The 20423-nt window shown below is 41.0% G+C and overlaps 1 protein-coding gene across 1 annotated transcript in view; it reads right to left on the bottom strand.

The window, feature by feature from the left end:
• Positions 1-9129, bottom strand: part of gli3 (GLI family zinc finger 3) — a 91910-nt gene extending 82781 nt beyond the window's left edge. Inside the window, exon 1 of the mRNA XM_051410510.1 lies at positions 8682-9129. The gene's annotated coding sequence lies outside the window, so the exon portion shown is untranslated. The remainder of the gene's footprint in view (positions 1-8681) is intronic.
• Between the last annotated feature and the right edge of the window lie 11294 nt (positions 9130-20423).

The following is a 20423-nucleotide window of genomic DNA, read 5'->3' as shown; positions in this document are numbered from 1 at the left end:
CCTCTGCGCCAGCTCGTAGGCTCCACACACACATACACACACACAGGCAGTCTCAGAGGATTTGGCAGTGCTGCCAAACCTGTACCCCACCTACAGCAACACTCCTACACACAGATACACACACACATGCTGTTGCTCATCAGAAACCAGTGCATCAAAAACACACAGCTGAATATTTCAGATTTTGAAAGGCTGAGTTCGGAAGAAACTCTCAACCCAGTGAAAGACTCACGCAACTCAAATACCAAGACGATATCACACCACACAACACTGGAATGAGATGCTATAAACCTCATAGCACTGCAGAGTGTTCAACAAAAAACTTCCCATAAACTCCAAAGAGCACAGTCACAAAATGGCCCCCTCAAAATCCCCGGCATTAAGCGTGAGGAACAAGACTGTCATTAGACAGGCAGCCCCCTCAGGCCCGCCGACTTGATCGTGTGGAAGCCAAACATCTGGGTGTATTTACTTGTTTCAGCTGTTTGCAACCCCGCCTCAAATAAATCTGGGAGCCGTAACGCCATTGCTTAGGACAGCTCCTAAACAAACATGCTGAACGCTTGCCGGCTCACTCACTCACTCTTCACCGCACGCTCGAGCATCCCAACCGGAGCCAGGCCAGCTAACGCAGGAAAATAAATTTGTGAGGAGGAGGAGGAGGCCTTAATTGGAGCGTTTGACGGGTGCCTGGGGTTAATTGGGAAGCATGGAGAGCAGCTGGCTCCACGGTGGAAGTTGAGACAGGGATAATAAGTTCACCCTTTGCAGGAGAGACAGTTAGTGATGAATCAGATCAGAGGAACAGTGTACAGTGTAATCATCCTCACATCTCCCCTCCTCCACCCTACTCCCCTGACAAGCAGAGACAACCTGGCTCCCAGCTACGCAATCTGGCACCTATCACACAGGACTGGCAGTCACAGAGAAGAGATCACCCGTGGATGGTTCACACACACACACACTAACCTAGAGTTCATTCAGCTAATCACTCACACACACAATAATTCTTACCTCTAGGACACGGAAACCTAGTTTATCAGTTTGCCGGTCGATGTATGTAAATCTCTCCAACAATGTGTGTACTAATGGCTTATTACCCTGCGTTAGCTGGTTTGCATTGATCTCTATGCCAGAGGGAGATGGGGAAACTAGAGCAGTTCGCTGCTCATATGTACCGAGCAGGACTATAATCACATCCCAGCTTGTTTCAATAAAAGCAACATTAACATAAACCATCTCAAACACACTAAAACCTTCACCCCCGCTCGGTCCGTGCAAGAAAAAGGGGAAAAAAACTTTCCTGGATTACAGGATAATTAGGGCCATATGGGATGGGTCTGTATAACTTTGTGTGTCTCTCTGAAGTGTGTTTGTCTCCACAGATTGTGACTTTCTAAATGAGAAAACTATTTTTCCAGAGGAGCAAATCTTTAGCCAGTATATATATATATAAAGAGAAGGAAGGTGATTCTCTCTGGAAACTAGTAGCTGTAAAGGGTTTAGATATAAAACCAAACTCAGTTCCTTGTGCTGGGAGAGTGGCTGAGGGAGCATTTGGAGGCTGAAGGAAGCCCAGGTAGAGTCATAGGCAGTAATGGGAGGAGACAGGGACTTAGAGCGCCACACAAAAGCCAGGCTTTATAAATAATTCCAAAAGCTAACAGCACCCCTTGTATGTGTGAATCTGTGAAATACATTCACACATGAATGCACACACACCCGCAGAGACACACACACACACACACACACACACCCCACCACCAGGGGGAATAGGTTATTCCCACTGCTCCACTGGGGCTGTTATGAGTCTGACCTGCCTAGACTGGTAAATTTGGGTGAATATCTTTCTTGCATAGATGATACGAAAAGAAAACAAGTCCTAAAAAAAACAAAAAAAGTCAATTTCAGCAACACACACACACACATTTACACACTCACACACTCCCTCACTCATAATGCAGGGCAGCAAAGCACACCGGAGACCTGTCTTGTAAATCTCTTTGTGAAAGCAGCTTTGGGGGGTAGACAGGGGCTTACATACTGAGCCCTGAGGTAGAGCTACAGACTCCACTCCCTCTAACCCCCCCATGGTCTTTCTCCCTCTCCCACACACATACTCTGCGATCTTGTCTTCCCTCTTCCTCACTTTTCCGTCTACCCCACATTTACTCCTCCTTTCTTGCCCCACTCTCACCTTTGCCGTCACTCCCTCCCTCCCTCCATTCTTCCCTCTTCCCTCTCTCCTCCCCTCTGTCCCAGCCCGGGCTCCAGAGCACTGGTCCTTAGCCCTGCAGGCTCCCGTGGTGTTGCGGTGACTAATGTCCTGCCTTTGCTCAGACAATGAGTTTGAGACTGAGCCGGGAAAGTGTTGAGGAGGGAAAAAGACTCCAGCACCTTTGACAAATGGAGCCCTTCGCACTCCCGTGCCCACTGAGGGAGGCTTTACAATGTCGCGCTCCACGCTCCACGTCCTCCGAGGGACGGCTGCAACCAGCAAAGCCGCATCTGGGGGAATATAATGAATTCTTTGGGAAGTCTAACCTGGCTTTCTTCATGAATAAGATATATTTCCAAAGCATGTCGACCCCTCTTAATAAAAACACCAGTCTGGCAGGAATAGCCTAAGCCGTTTTAGGCCCCGTGTACACGTTAATATTTCTGTTTCTCTATAAATTTTCTCAGGCCCACTTCTTTCCAGGCCTGTCACTGCAAGGCTGGCCCTACATTTTCCCTGGAAGGTGGAGGAGCCATGATGACAAACTGTCATTAAAAACGGCTGGAGTCCCTCTCTTTCAAGGAACTCAAACTCTTGGATGCTCCCTCCTCTTCCCCACACACCCTACCCCCCATGCAACCCTGAAAGGAACTGGGCTTTGTCTGAGGAGCAAAGGAGAGAGGAATCCCCCCCCTCCACTCAACCCTGCCTCCCCTCCCCGAACCCTGTTCCTCACTCCCTGCGGAGTATTGTTAAAACACAGCCCCCTCTCTTTCCGTGGCCCGGGCTCTTAAAACAGCGTGCTTTGCATGAGAAAAAACGATTAGTCTTCAAATGCTGCGCTGTCAAAGGAGGGCTCTTTCAGGTTGGGGCAGAAATTTGCTCAGATAGTAGAGTTCCCCTTTTGTTTTTCTAAGATGAGGCATTATTAGAGCCAGGGTCTGTTAGCATTCATTGCTGAGAAGAACACACTAGAGAGGTTTATACGGGATGCCCGCCCCCTCCTTTTTCAACTTGCCCCAAGTCCACAGCAGACGGAAATGAAGGAGCAAAGTGGGGGAAGAGGTACTCATCTAAACATGTTTGGAGAGGAGAGAGAATGTCTGGGCCTGTGCTTCTTTCAGGTATTAACCTTGGGATTTACATTTGACATTCAAACAATAGACCCCTCCTTGACCTCCACTCCAGGATGCAGCAAGACTCAGGGATAACCCCAACTGAAAGACAACTACAAGCAGCATGGGATTGCAAACACATGGGGTTCACATTGTGAGCATTACTGCATGACAATGCATAACTTAATTAATGGTGCGAGGACAGGAGTTTAGTTTTTATAAAATACAGTTAACAACATTGTTTTTTCTTGCTAAGTTCAAACTATTTTGGTAGAGAAAAAGAGTCTGTGTGTGTACTGGTGTCTTAAAATAGACAGAGCCTGAGTCATGGCTTCACACATCAAGAAGCAGGGGTAAGTGACAGATCATTGTTCACAGCAAGCAGCCAGTTCATCTGTCCCCCAATCACCACCCCGGACAAGAAAGCACACAGACCCCCTCACGGATGCCACAACCGGCTCCCATCAAAGCTGACACAATGCCACATCTGCAATAACAGCCTCTGCCCCGGGAAACTGTGTCTTTAGGCGCTCAACTTTACACTCAGCCTACGAGCAAATGGGCCCCCAAACTGAAGCACTTCACCTCTTGCTGCTATACTTCACACCGCAGACTTAAAGACATTTTTACGGCGGCTACAGCAAACAGAGGAGGGGATGAGCGGCGCCCACATGCAGGCGTGACCTGTCCTGTTTCTCCTCAAGTATGTGAGAAAAGAAAACGCAGCCGCTAGCTGGCACACTCTGCATTCTCACGCACAAAACATGCATATTCGCAATAAAATTTACCATGACCTACAACAGGGCTTATGTTAAGCTGTCAAACACAACTTAATCGATCGTAAATTCAAATCACTTGACTCAAATGTACTTGACTGTTTTCACTCTTTTTCCTTTTTTAATTGCCGTCTTCGGTGCCTCACTCTGGGAGAGCAGTTGACCAGGCTAATTGTCAGGTCCAGTTAGAGTTTCCAACAGGCCAAAGCCATGGAAAACAAACCAGCCCTCTCTCAGCTCAGGCAACTTGAGCTTCCACTTTTTTCCCTCCCATTTCTTATTTCTTCAGACAAATGAAAAATGTTGCTTCCACAAAGAGAGAGAAAAAGGGAAAGAGAAAGAGAAGTGTGAATGAGCATGTACACGCATGCATTTCGCGTGTGGTGAGGTGTTTGACTGTTGTGTCAGTATGCTGTTTGCAAAACCCCCGAGTGAACTAAGATTCCTGAATGTGTGTAAAATACATATCTGAAATTACGATATCTTAAGTCTCACACCATCTTCATCGCCACTTTCCCCCCACCGTACGCACGCCTTATCCAAAGACATCACCCGGCTTGAAAGGTGCCTTTAGCAGGCTCCTTGAAGCGGGGAGTGGGGGTCCCGCTCTGGGACAATGATGGTTGAGGTGGAGGGGAGACGGGGGAGCAGGAACACATAGCATATTAAATCTGCTGGCGGAGCTGGGTCGTCCGCGCGGAGAGCCAGAGAGCCAGATCTGAGGCATGCCCTGAAGGGATGGCTGGGCCTGGGGATTAGGAGGCCAAGGAGAAGCCCTTGCACACCCGAAGACCCCTTCTTGTCTCTGCTCGCACGCAAATGCATCCAGACGTTTTGACGCTTCTCAGGTTTGCCATCTCAGCCCAACTTTTCATAGCACTCCTCCGCGCCTCGCAAACCACACCAGCGCACACACACACATTTCCACAGCCTTTTTTTTTTTTTCCTCAATCACTACCTCTGTCTGACTTGTCCTCTTTCTTTCCCCACTGTGTCTGCTTCATTTGATGTCAACATATCAAAGTAGCAAATCATCAAAGTGAGAGATTTCTTTTGGGGGCCATCTACTCAACTACGCCAGTTATATGCAAGGGAAGCAACAGCTAATCAAATTATACAGGGAATTACTGCAAACTTTTACTGGTCATGTGGTTACTGTGTATTTCAAAACTTAATAACTGGTACTAATTACACCTCTGTGTGATTTATTTAAACTCTCAAAAAACAGGATAATTTAGAAAAAACATAAAATGAGAAAAACACACTCAACCCACCACCAACCTGCAGCAAAACCTGCAAAACATCACGTCAGTTCTTTAAAAAAAAAAGACTGTCCCCATTATCTTAAGGAAAATCAACTTCCTCACATTACCCTCGTTTTAACAAAACATTTGCCACCTCTTTGAGGGCTTCAGGTCGCAGCATTAGCACAACAACACAGCTCATTAGGGTCTCTTGCATACAAACCTGATAACAGGTATTATTCCTGCAGGGCATAAAAGGCCTGAGGATAGAACCTGCCTTTAGCTGCGAATGCAAGGCCCTTAAAAAGAGGAGAGGGCCATACCTCAAAAGCTAATAGCATGTCATCTCCCCGCATTAACATGACAGCCCCTATTCTGCCAGGTCGCCGGGTCACGGGTGTACTGGGCCAGTGTCGCAATGCATAATTCTACTAAGGAGTGCTTAAAGTTGAGATAAAAAACAGTACGCTGCTGCTATCTGACGGACTGACTCCTGCAGAGGGAAACGTTATCCGCCCGTTCCTCACGCATGGAGCTGAGGAAGCTGAGAGCGGCAATGATGCATCTTTGCTGGCTACAGTAAGCGAATGGCTTCGAGTGGTGCATCTCATTCCAGCAGATTAGCATCTTAAACACTGCTGCATTCATCACTGCTGCTGCATCATAATGAGACAAAGTCCTTTTTTGGGGGGTAAAGGTGCACCTGTTTGACATCAGTATCCCCCTTAGTTGTTTCCCTTAGGTAAAATGTACAAGTACCAAAAGCTGAAAAGTGTTTTCATATAATATTAATACATATTTATTATTGGATAGTGATTTTGTTCATGATATGAAGGTGCCACATGTTATTACAGTATATAAATGTTTTTTTTTTAAATACTGACCACAAAAACAGAAATGAAAGAAATTAAACTTGATGTTCTATAGAATATTAAATCCACAAATGTCACCAGTCACTGACGTTTTAATTAATCACATTTAATTTAAGGCTTGTGGAAAACACATCACATCTTATATTTTGTTTACACACTAAAATTAAAATCAGATGCCATCATAATTTTTAAAATAATAATTATATTGAGGCAATGATATAGTATTTTTAAACATCAGCTGTATTTTAAAATGATTAAAAGGTCACAAGCCACAAAAAGCAAAAGATACAGGGCCAAAATATACAGCTCTATTTGTTTTAATCTCAATAAATACAATTATAATTCTCATGATGAATTTAAAATATAAAATATTAGGCCCAAAATCTGAGGGGTTTAAGGCCTGATCCGTCCATTCATTATTTTTCATGTTAACTGAACTGAGTCATTGACATGACAGTGATTAATTTCCTGCTGTAGGTCCTGAGAAATGTTATTTTGTTATTATAAATAAAATAGGGGACATATTATATGACACTTTATGTGACAGTACCTTTTTAATTTTATGAGAGGAACTGTAACCAAGACCTGCAAAAACTCTGCTCAAAGCCAAATCCACAGCCAAGATAAATGATTGAACAGCCTCATAAAAACAGCTAAAAGGAGATTTTTATCTGTGTGAACTTGTGCTGTTAAACATCTTATTTGGTGTGTTCACTCACTGCTCCGTCTCAAGGCAGCCAGACCTCCGTTAATAATTTGCCAAGTGTCAAAAAAAAAAGGAGGATTTCTGCTGCACCGCATGGCTGAGCACCTCGGACCCTCGTCGTCTGTATGAAACCCGAGAGCAGACAAGCAGATAAAATGTGGAACAGCTGGCGAGGACAGGAGGGAAAGTTTCAAACAAATATCCGCACATGTGGAGGCTCGGGGGCTCTCAAACGTTTTCATGTCCTGGACCCCCAAAACGAACACACAGACTTCTGTTGGAGAGTTGTTTTTTTTTCACCCTGCACAAGTCCATGTGAGAGTTTGGTTTTTTTTAAGTGTTGATTTTGTTTTTAAACTGACTGTCCAAACCTGGGATTGTATTAGTCCTTCTTATCCTTTTTTAATTGTGATAAATCCAGGGAATTCTAATAAGCTAAATTACAGTGACTTAACACTATTTCAAATTTTGCTTGAGGGGCCCATAAAACTCCCCACATGGACCCCTGCAGAGACATAGACCTCACTGTAATGGGCTTAAATTTCTCTGAGCACATGCCTGTGATGTATCCTCAAACATTTTTCTTTTCTTTTTTTTTCTAAAGTTAAGTACATAATAATTTCACAACTTTACAATTCAAATCAAATTGCCAGATATAAAGATTCCCTGATCCTAAATCTCAGTGCTTTGACACTTGCTTCCTGCAGAAAATAAATGGAAACACAAAGAATTATTTCACCTCAGTGGCATAGTGGAATTTTAACTTGTTTAAAAATATCAGTTCAATGGAAAATCTGACACTAAATGTTAATATAGGCATTTTTTGCGGTGTAATTTTTATTTGTGTATCAAAAAAGGCCTCAAATTGACTTAAAGATATATATACAAAAAAAAAACAGTGATGTGTAGAAATATTCTGTACAAGGGTTGTTTAATTAAACGAGTCTACATGTTAAAGGTCAAGGCAAAGATCAGTCACCAGCTTGGATGAATTTAAAAAAATAAATTTGTGTGTCTGAGTGTGTCCATGTAACAGTTTGTGCAGAACTCTAATAGGATAAAACCCCAATCAATACCAGACACTGAAATATGATCACACATAGCCTGCACATAAATATGCATGCCCCCCCACCCCCCCTCCACCCACACCCCAACACCCCCCCCAACGCGCGTTTCTTCAGGCAAAAGCCCCAATAAAGTTTCATGTCTGCAGAAGTTCATAAAGTTTCAATTCAAAACTCCCAACTGAATTACACGTGTTTTTCTTCTGTCGCCTAACACACCAGAGATCCAAGTTTTTTCTCCCCCCCCACTCCATTACTACCAAAACTTTATGCAACTTCGACTAGTTCTCATAATGCACATCTGTCTGTCCGATACTTGTTATGTGTGTCATCCGGGCTTTATAACAACCAACACTTATTTCACAGAGAATAAATCACACCCAGGCCAAGTGTAAGTGGAGCCTGTGCTGCGTTTACGGCTGGTTTGGGTTTTTTGGGGGGGGATCCTGATTCGCTATTCATCGTTGTTTTAAAGAAAAAATAAAGCTGCAGTTTCATACCAGTGTTTCTCCTGTTAATCCACTTTCATGTCTGCATCTAAACTTGCATGAAATCCCATCGTTTTTGAAACGTGAAACCTCCGCTGCTTCACAAACTCTGACTGCCCCTCTTTAAACTCAACTTTTAAAAGTAGACAATTGAGCGCAACAATCTTCAAAAGCCCGTTGCGCATGGATTTTACTTACTTCTTTCTGGGTGATTTCCCCCTTTTTAAATCTTGACTTTTTGTCTTCACAAGGAGAAAAAAAAAAAAAAAAAGATTAGTCTTCTTTCTTCGTCTTCTTCTCTTCCTAAGTTGCAGATGTGCCTCTGGAGTTGCCTGATACTTTTTTTTTTTTCTTTTTTTTTTACGCTGCAACTCCAACTCCAAAACGGCGCTGCCAGAGTTTTTCCTCTTGCCTGTCTTTCTCCTCCTTCTCACAGTTTGCTGTGTTCAACCACCGCCGGACTAACACCATCAGCCTGCCGATAATATCTGCCGATAGCAGACCGCAGATGTGCGTAAAAACAACATAAGCGTCACAGAAGCGCATGGAGAGTTGTTAATACATTTAGTGCGCTTTTTCGAGGAGAAGAGAGAGGGCGAAGTGTGGGACTCCAGCTGCTCCTTCCCTCGCTTGACTCCTCCCTTCGGATTGCTCCCTCCTTTACTCACTGCCTCCCTCCTTTTTTTTTTATTTTGTGTACCCCCTTTCTTCTTTTCTTGATTTTTTTTTCTTTCTGTAAGACAAAATGTTTTTTATTATTTTTTTTACTTTAATCCTAGTTAGTCCATGTATTACAATTTATGGAGCATAAGCCAACATTAAACTCAGTTTACCCACCTCCCTATTGCTCACAGGCATTTGTAGCACTATAGGAACTAACCTAAGTTAGAAAAAAAGAAAGAAATGGAGGTTTTCACTGGCAAGAAAGTTGGGTTTTGATCATCTTTGGCTTTGTTTGTTTTCTCCTTGTCTGTTCATGTAACTCAGTTATTAGTGTTTGGATAAACCTGGGTAGGCAATGGACCACATCGAGGACTCTGCTGGACTCTGCTTTATAAAGGATGTGAGGTTTTCACCTGCTAAAACTGCACCAGTTCAAACTGCCCATCACTTTTCTTAAAGGTTTAAAGAATATATTTCACTGGACATTTACAGAAATCCTGGTTCCACTTTATTTATTTAGTCCACTTTTAATTTATAGAGTAATTGTAATGTTTAAACAGCTTATTAGTTGAGATTCAACTGTTTCCCAAATAAATGTTTGGTTGGGTTTAGGCACATAAAACAACCTGGTTAAGGTATGAGTTGTTACATACAGATAATCAATTAAACATCTACAGACAAAGCAAATAAACAGTATCTATAAATCTGTAAGCGGGCTATCTAAATATAAAATACTTAATCCCTATAATTAAACTTACTGGACATGTGTAATATTATATTCAGCATAATGTCAATCACCATTACAATAGAATTATTACCACCAAAAACCCCAAAAAGTCACACAAAATGGAATATGTATATTCAATTTTAAATTGCACTGCTAAAACATAAATCCTACATCACATGACAACCGTTTAGTAAAAAACTGCCTGTGAGAATCATGGTAGCAGGAAAATACCTATGAGAAAATGAGATACATTTTCTGGGTAATTAAATGAAACAGCAAGCAATAAGTGAATGTTTTTATTGCTTTGATCCAGGTATTTCACACAGGCCCTTTTCCTCGATTATCCTCCTTAAAAAAAGACCAATTTACATTATGGAGCAATCTGACTCACATATTGGAAACTGTCGATTATGAGAGCTAAAATAGTCTTCTGGGCTCAGCCTTCAGAGTGATACCTAATGCTGCAGTAAAGCAGAGGGAAGCCTTCCTGTAGGGTTAGGTTATAATCAATATACATAATCAATATACAGGGAAATTATGTGGTAAGAGAGGTCTTTAGGGTGCTGTTTCAATCAATGAAGAGGTGGGAGTTTGGAGAGGAAAATCACCAGTTAATCGTTTAACCAGGATTTGAATGTGTGTGTGTGGCCGAGAGGTCAAGTCCATCAAGACACAGTTAGTGTATTTATCCAGACTTTAACACACATCCAATCAGCTACTGTGGAAAATAAAGAAGTCTGTAATTTAAAGGAATTTATTTCTGCTTGAAAAAATGTGTTTTATAATCAGTTTTCTGGTGCTTATTATGCCAATAAAGTCTGCATTGACTAATTACTGTCTTAATCAATCAGAGCCTAAGCTCTCCTGTCACAGCTGTCAACGTCTTTGTCATCAATAAACCTCCAAATGTTGGAATTTTGATTTAGTCAGAATATGAAGATGGATTTTGAATGTAAAAGTTGGGTGACTGTGATGAGCCTTTGAGCCAACTATTTCAAATATTCCAGCGGTTTGTCTTTAACTCAGAAATACATAGTTTCTAAATTTTATTCCCCTTATGATTCCTAACATTTTCAAATGTGTTTGTATTTTATGATTTTAAATTACAGTCCAGTCAATTAAAAAAAAAGGTTGTGAGTTTAACAAAAAAAAAAACAGAACTGCTACAATGGTACGATGATAGACTATGAGCTGTGATATAAATCAGTGTCAATAAAATGAAAATGCTCGTGTCCGTGACGACAGGAAGTCGGGCCGAGAGAGGAGACAGTCAAAGGTGCTCTGTAAGACACGACTAATTCTCCTGTCAGTTTGTCAGGCGGTGCTCATCTGGCCTGGACTACACAGAGATAAAGTCCTTGTTATGAATCTCTCAAAGAGAATCCGAGGAACGTGGAGGTGGGGGTGAGGTGGGGGAGAACAAGAGGGTAAAGGAGAAGGGAGGGGGTGCACATGGGCATCAGTGGGGTTAGCGGCTCCCGAAAGTATTTCATCAAAGAGGGCCAGGATCCTGGGGATTGAGATTCTGCCTGGAGGCAAGTAACCAATGGTCTCCCAAGAACATATTCCAGAGTAGGGCTTGCAGAGCCAAAGCACACATCAAAAGCACCTCTGTAGCCAAAGCGATTCTGGAGGAGAAAAAAAGGGGTTCGGGTCCCTTCTTGGCCCCCTTTAAGCCCCAGATCTCACCCCAATTAAGAAGGAACTACTGTTTGTTCCAAACCCTGAGATCTACAGACAGGGAGGTGTACTCACTAAGGTAGACACTCATGCTCTCACTCACTCTCCACACACACACACACACACACACACACACACACACACACACACACACACACGATAACCAATCACAAATGTGCACACACACTCACTCACATATTGTCACTTTTCCTCACAGCACAATCAAGAATCTAAAAGAAATGCTGTGCACTGAAGATCAACATCTGCGTCTTGTGCTTATTTTTCAAAAAATGACCAACTGACAGAGCGTGTTTCCAGTTTCAGCCGTGATCTCACTGAAATAATATGTAGTGCTCAATGAGTCCACGTATGTTACACGAGTAACAGTAAATCAATACTTGGCAGAATGTTGTGTAGGCATTTGGATTTTTGCCTTTAATTCTTCGCCGCTGGACAGATGTCACTGTGAAATGGATACGGCAGAATAAGCATATTATATCCACACAGATGTGACGGCTGGAAATGCACTGGCTGCATGAACACAGGGACTGACAGAGGCTTCTGTGTTGTTTACAGCAGAGAGGCGATATTTTAAGAAAAAGGAATATTTGAAGTGTCTTCAGTTAATATTGTCTTTTACTTGATTAAAAGTGTCAACACCACAGTATGAAAACACTTTATCGCAAGTGTTGCATTCAAATATTTTCTTAAATATATAGTATCAAGTATCAGAAAGAATAGTACACATTATGAGAATGTCACTGTGAGAGTTATGTTTATCATATATATATACATACATATTGTTGGATTACTATGTGTCAGCAGCAGTTTCATGCCGTCATGGTGGAGATCATTTTGACGTTTACATACTGTTGGGTAGCTTATTGAGTTGGGTATCACATTTTATAAGTTGATTATATAGGTTTTATATGTATGAAACATCTGACCTGCAAACTAACCCGTACCTATAGCTGTAACTGAGTGTTAGAAGTGTTCTACTAAAGTACAGCCCAGCTATTCTAATAGTTCAGTCTATATAAATTACAATAAAACATACAATATTATTAGACTACTGTCTACCAAAGAAAGAAATTCCCTATGGAAATTACTGACAGTGTCTTATGGATTTTCTTTCTTTAATATTTATTTATAGTGGTGATTATCTGCTGTGGAGTAATAAGTATGATGTATCTGGTTACTATTTAACTGCAATGTTCCCAGTTTGGCACAAGCTTGGGATACTTGATGCATGTCTGTCTCATACTCACTATTTCATTTTTTTAGAAAGCCAAATGAATCTTAAAAGGGGAAAAAAAAAACTGTGAATTTAACAAACACAAACAAAATTATACTCAGCTGTATTGTAGTCGAGGCAGAAATATCTGGGGGACAGATACGGTATCTCAAAACCCAAGTGAATAAAAACAAAATCTTTATGCATGGCCTGATACCTCTAAGGGTGTTTTTGTATTTTGGGTGAACTAACCCTTTAAGCTGTTGTTAATTAATCAAAATATTTCCAAATTCATTGTGTTAACTGAATAACACATTTCATACTTTACAATTACAACGTGGCAATAAGACAATTCTGTAATAAATTTACTTTTTAATCTTGATTCTGGTTATTTGAAAACCATGTATCCTCATAATGTCAACTTTTCATAAGCTAACAAAAACAACTTGGTTTTCATCTCTGTGGCATTCATAATATTTAATAGGTTTTGGTTTCTTTAGCTTAGGAAGATGGAGAATTATAAAACTCATGAAGCAACAATCAATAAGTCTGAAAAATTCAAACTCACAAAATTTGGAGACGGCAACAATAAACCACCACATAGCTGCACCCTGTCTCTCTCTAATGAAGGCTACAAAGGATTTACTAGCTCTTAATCTTAAGGGCTACAAGTGTAAGTGTGCCAACCAACAAATGACTACAGCCACCTGACACTGGGCCTGTTTGTCAGGGAGCAGAGAACTGGGACCAAAAAAACATACCACAAAGGAGTGTATCAGAGCGTTAGCCATCCTTAAACTGTACATAGAGCTCAAAATGTCTCCTTCTGTGTCTTCCCCTTCTCTGTTCATGTTGGCCTTCCCCCCTCTCTTTCCTTTTTCTCACATGTACTGCACCTGTACACACTTGTACATTCAGGACACTAAACACAGCACTCCCCTCTTCTGCTCCTCCCTCCCTCCCCCCCCTGCCGGAGGTATCGTGTGGCTTGAGTGGGCCATTAGTGTGAATGACTGATAAGACTCTCAGCCCCCAATAATCAGAAAGGGATATTTGCAGTTATTTTGAATCCGTCAGAAATAATAAACGCCAAACTATATCCACTTGGGCTATTTAAGCAATTTCCCCATGATAACATCCCGTGGGGATTTCATGTGGAATCCAAATGACGACATAATAAAACCACGACGCCTGCACCCCCTTATCAGGCTGGATTAAAAGGGAATAATGAAACAGAGAGGGTTTGGAGCCTTGTGTGGTATGAATATGATTATCTAATGGACTCCAATGGAAAGGCATGTTAATTCCACTTTAACGCGAGACCTTTCCCAGACTATCTCCTGCCCCTGGCTCCTCCTAAGACCCCTCCTTCCTCCCCCCCTCGACCCGTTTCTCTGCCTCTTTCTCCTCTTCCTTTAAGTTTAAATAATCGTTCTGCTTTTTTTTGCACAAAAGTCATTATGCCCGCTGTATATCTCTGTGTATGAACGTGAGCATGGGAGAGTGATAAATCCAAGTCTTTCACCCTCTTTTCCGGTCTGATTGGAGTGTGTTGGCCTCTTAATTTTCAGACAAAAGCACTCTAGGCAATTATCAATATTCAGCTTTTTTTTCTTGCACGAAGATCATTGTTGCTTGAAGAATGTGGGTCACTCATACAAACTCAAATCAAAGTTTCTGAGCACCCAGTTGAAATCATATTACATGGTCTGATACTGGGCTTAACAAGGTCCTAATGTTTGAATACTGGACCAAATAGTATAACTGTGAGAGAGTCACTTTAAAAAAATGCTTGAAATGTTCCAGCGTTTATTTATTTGTTATTCCATGATGATAAGTTTTTATTTAAAAGTCTGTCCACTTAAAATTGAGGTCTTTTTTCATATTTAACTTGTCCAAGCTAAGTGAACACGGATGGCATTCTCCAGTGAATGCAAAGTATACAACATTTATACTTGAAGCCGTTGCACCTTTGTTTCAAGGGCGAACTACCCAACCAAAAGAAGCCATCCAACGCCAAATAAAGATTTAAGTCATGTGCAGGCTTTGCTGTCAAGATTCTGTGAAGATGTTGTCAGACACATATCACGTGAGTGTATTTTGCAATAGGTGTGGACTGATTAAAAATACCAATTCTTTTGATCAGTCCCTGGCCAGTTCAGGCCCAGACTGGGGGGTCATCATTAGGCCCATTAGGACCAATAAGACTCCTTGAGCCTCATAGTCAAGTCCATTCTCATCTTGCGAGGCACGGAGCAGTATTGTGGATCAGCGCACACATCCTGAGAGCAGACTGAGCTCCCACAGGACACAGTTAAAAAAAAAGCATCAATATTTCATCAAACTACTCTCTCTTTCTGGTCCAGATCAAAGCCTCGACTCCCACAGTCCTACAGGTAGAGATGGCTCTTTTGTTTTCGCTCCTCAGGTAGAGCAGCAGTCAGACTCTGTTCGCTTTTGGAAACCTTGCAACGCTCAGCCCATCCATCTCACAGCCTACTGCCTCGCTTTTGGAAGAGGAGGTAAAAGGAAGGGTAGAGACTGTGAGGGTGAAAACATGTTCCAGAGATGTCCAGAGATTGAACTTCTTGGCCTTAGTGCTGTATTATTTCCTGTGTTTTTTTCTCCAGGTTGGCCCATAGTGAGACTAATGGTGAAAGCAAATCGAGGGTGTTGTAATTTGTCTTTGAAAGGGTGAAATAGTGTAGCAAACTTCCTTTCTCACTGACATCTGAATCTTCATTGTTACACTACTGTTTTAATATATACTGCCTCCTGTGATCAGGTTAATTTGAGATCCTGTCATTATAGGTCAGCAAGGTTTAACTATGGCCATGTGGTTACAGCATTGTCCATTGGGGGCCTTACATCTTTCAGGTGAGGCTGAAATGCAGATTTACATGTTTTCACTATGTTTTTGTTCTACATATGTTTTTTTTATTAACTTAAGTCATCTGCCATCGCTATGCCTCTAGCTGCACACTATATGCACACTTCCAGTACAGGTTACAGACAGCAGACTGCCTTTGAAACTGTGTGCAACATAGTAATCAATCAAGTAAACATACACAGAATCAACAAGAGTAGAAATAGTAAAATACACAACAGATATCAATTCAACTGTTACTGTATAACAGTAAAATATGTTTCTGTGTAGCAACACATTGGCTTCAAAGAGCTAGTATAGCAGCCAGTTTGGTTAGTAGTAAACTGATCATACCAAAACCACATTGTATGAATAAATGACAAACCAGCAGTCACAAAACAGTTGTAATAAAAGGCACACATACTGATAATGCTCAGACAAGGGTATATAGGGAGTGGATAAAAGCTTGGACACAGATCTAACAATGTGAGCAACTGCTATAGAACTGTGCCGTATGGCGCACTCATTGTGGCATATATTAGACGCCATGAGTTCAGTTACTGGGATTAAGCTTCGCATTTACATCATTATCAATAGTTAATTTATGTAAAAACATGTAAAAGTTGTGATGTAAACATGGGGGAAAATCACTTTCCTCACAGGGCCTTATACCTTCATTGGAGGACCACATTTGACCCACTGGTCCCTATTTGCTTATACTGCTGATCACGGGAATCAAATATGACATTACACTGAACATTTAGTCTACAATTCAACAACCTTATTTACCTGCAAATCGATCTTTAAGTCTTTTAACTATTCCTCAAAAGGTCTACATTCATCGATGATTTCATGCTGTACTCATGGTTTTTGAAAATTCATATTTTAATATTTACTGGACTACTGGTTCCCAGCAGCTGATTTAATACTGGAAATCTGCTTATTAACTCAACACAATTAAATAAAATATAAGAACTTTATCAAAACATAGTGTACCTGTAATTAATACATTTATTTACTGAAAACTTCCAAGGAAATTCAGAAGAAATGACAGGAGCAGTAAAATAAAGTGTTACCAAAATGGGTCCAACAATAGTTTTTTCCTCATTACATTTAGCAGTGACATATTACTAATGTAAATGTATAGGAATTCTTCATCCTTAAGATTAACGATACAGTAAACGTCAAATTAGGAAGGCATGTGATCCCTCATGTCCCTTGATTGTGTCATTACAAAGACAGAATACCTTCCCTTTTTAATCCACCTTGATGTGTCCGTATGTTTGTGTTTGTCATTATACGTGTGTAAATTATGCTTCCTCCCCCGCTACCTCAACCGCGGTTTTCTGTCGTCCATGAACACACCGGGCCTCTCCTCCTACTCTCATCATCAGCGTCAATCTGTGGCTGTCACTTGGAGCCGGACAGTGACTAACGACACTCCCAGTCAGTCAAACACTTATCACCACACAGGTAACACACAGGCCTGGAAATGACTGACATGAAATGGAAACGTCTCTCATTCTGTGGGCCCGGGAGCTGAAGTGAAATATTAGCTGTGGGAGAGATGGCAGATGATAAGAGGCTCCCTGTTTGGGCTGGAATTGTGGAGGTCCAAGTTCTATTACATTTCTTTTTACGCTGAGGAGAGGCATGAAGATCCTGTTTTCTTGGATAAAGGATCGTTTCCCTTTTCCATTTCCTTTCTTATATGCACCTTTTCACTATTTTCTTCACAATATGCTTCAAATTTGCCAATGAGCCACACTCTAACTTTCATGATGAGCTATTTGTGACTTGTTATAGTAGCAAATGGTGCTCATAGCCAGTGGTGCATTGTTGGTACATAAGCCATTGTCCCTGAGGCTTTCTGTGGTCCACAGAACCAGACCATAGGCCAGTTAAAACCAGGCTGCAGCCCGCTCAATGTCAATGGGTCACATATGCTTACACTGTTTCTCCTATTACTCATAGACTCCAGCATGTCCTCCCTCATTTTCTTTCTCTCACACATCTCCTTCATGCACACACACACACACACACACACACACACACACACACACACACACACACACACACACACACAATTCCCTCTGTGCAGAAAGATGGATGGGATGTTCCCAAACCACAGGTGCTGCTCTACTTGTGAGTCTTTCGCATTCTTCACCACACAGTCCAGGCCTGCTCAGTTTTTTACTTTTTACTGTTTTCCCCAGTGGTGATTACTATGGTACTTCAGTTGTGGATAATGAGGAGCATGGAATATTAGTAATACAGTATACGATCAATCTGCCTGTCTATTTGCAGCTCTTTGGGAATGAGATTCTTTTGCAAGAACTAGACAAACCTCATGAACTTGAAACTTTGATGTCCAACGCTGCTCACCAAGACATGGCATCCTATCCAGACAGCCACTAGATGGGGTTAGTTTCATTTCCAACTTGTGAGTTTGCTGGTAACTTTCCCTGAAACCTAAACCACATTCTTACTCTACTGTGCAAGCTACGCCACCTTGTGGTGGATATTATCAGTCGCCTATAATAAAATAAAGCAAAGCTCACACTATCAAAATCAGTTTTATTGTCAAGTAGGTTTTCACATACAAGGTAAATTGGTGCATAACAATAACAGTAAACATAGACAAATATAAAAAACAGATATAGAGACAATAAAAAGAGACAATATATAGAAATATAAAAGACAATATGTACAATATGAGTATGTGTGTGGTTGATGCGTCAGCCGGACAGTGATATGCAGGGAGTGAACAAAATAACACATTGATTCCAGGGGGTACTTGGAGAGAAGTAGTTCAGCTAATTTGGAAAAATAGAAGTTATGATTTCTTTATATTTACCCATACATTTTGTGTTTAGGAGGAAAATAAACACTCAAATGGGATCAGAAATTGGTGGGATATAGACAGAGTTGCCATGTTATGCTCCTTTATGCTTCTTTTCCAATGCAAGAGGCAAATGTTGCACTTTTTACTCCATTGTATTTATAACCCAAAAGCAGTGTCTAACTGGGGCCCCTTGTCCTGTTTCAGATGTGTCAGGATTTTCAGAGTGATTTCCCCTCTAAACCTCTCAGTTTCACTTAGGTAACGGTTTAACACTGAAAGAAATCATATAATATAATATTTGAGACATAAAAAAGATGTGAAAAATGTGTCAAAGACTTTTGTTTCTTCTTTCAGATTTATCAGATTTGGTCATTGGGAAGACCCTGACCCTTAGGTTTACTGGACTAAACTGAATCTAAAGTAGTTAAAACTAGCTCTACCTGAACCAGCTAGAACAGCAAAATGCTGCTTACACATTGATGCATCAGTAACAAATTATGTCATATATAGTAACATATCTATCACAAGGGACTTTTTACTGCAGAACTTTTACTTTTGCTTTTGTTAAAACTTCTGTATTTTTCTTTGGTAAGGTAAAAATACTTAAAGTGGAGTGGAGTGTACTTTTTGTGGTATTGGTAATTTTACTTTAATAAATAGTACCTCCACAACTGCTTTCTGATCCTAAGTAGATTTATTTGTACAGTAGTCAACTATGGTCCCTCGGAGCACCTTATCATTAGGTGTTGAGATTGAGTGTACTTAAAAACTAGTTAGCAAAAAGCCTCCAAAAACCTAAAAAAGTAAGGATAAATGATTATATTATTATAATCCAGTTTCTTTCCGTACAAATGGTGGTTGTATAAATGCAATCTTGGCTGACTACTAAAACGCAAGCTTAAACATCAACAGAAACACTATGCCTTGTATAAATCCAATCAAACAATTGACAGGGTATTAAAAAGGGGGTACTCCTGCCCATCTGATAGGACTGGTGGGATACATCAGATAAGAGACAAAAGTGAGGCCATAGCTTTGGTCGGTGCTGAACTGAACTGTATCATATTGTGAGGTCAGTCAATCAGTTGTTCTCATACTGAACTTATTTAGGGTCAAACAAAATCTCATCTACCAACAACCCTATTATTTACAACATAAGTTATGAAACAAGAAGATAAATTGCGTTTTGCAATAGGGTATGACACATTGTTTCAATTTCTCCTTTTTTAAAAGAGTCATGAGAACCACCTCTCAGATTAAACTGGAATACACAAACATATTCAGAATATGCTAAAGATGTGCTGAGTAGTAATATTGCCATTAGTGCTCTCCAGTTAGTGCAAATTAAAGACATTTGCCCCGGTCCCCAAGGACATCCATAGTGAGGCCTCAGTTCTGCAGTTAAGCAGGAGCATGTTGTTATTCACTTGGCCGATTTCCTGTCGTGAGAGAAAGAAGGAAAATGAAAAAAATGTGGTCTCACCTGAATTCAGCAGGTAGGCTGATCTTGTCTGGTGCCACAACCTCAGTGGCCACAATAACATCCCAGGTTTTGTTTTTTGCACCTGATGTGCCAGACTGTATCTCAAATGTACTCTGTTTCTCTTGTTTTCTTCCTCCAGCTGTTTCTTCCTTTTGCCTCGATATGTGCCAGTAGATATACAATAATATAAAAATTGATAATGAAATTCAAAATATTTTAATTTAACTTCCAGCCTTAAACCACCTTCAATCGAACATCTAATGAGCACACAGTATATCGGTCTTAGACCTTTTAATGTGTAAATATGGGGTTGATTTGTTTTGCACTGTGGAGATAACAAAGACAGAACTCAAGATGCAGACCTCAGACCTCAGCTGGTTTTTTTTTAAATTTCAGATTGATGTCAGATTGATTGCCACCATTTCTGTGTGGGGGTGTCACG

The sequence above is a fragment of the Dicentrarchus labrax genome, unplaced genomic scaffold (genome assembly GCF_905237075.1).
Source record: "Dicentrarchus labrax unplaced genomic scaffold, dlabrax2021, whole genome shotgun sequence".
NCBI lineage: Eukaryota > Metazoa > Chordata > Actinopteri > Moronidae > Dicentrarchus > Dicentrarchus labrax.
The sequence above is the reverse complement of the archived record's forward strand: the minus strand, read 5'-3'. Positions and strand labels throughout refer to the sequence as shown.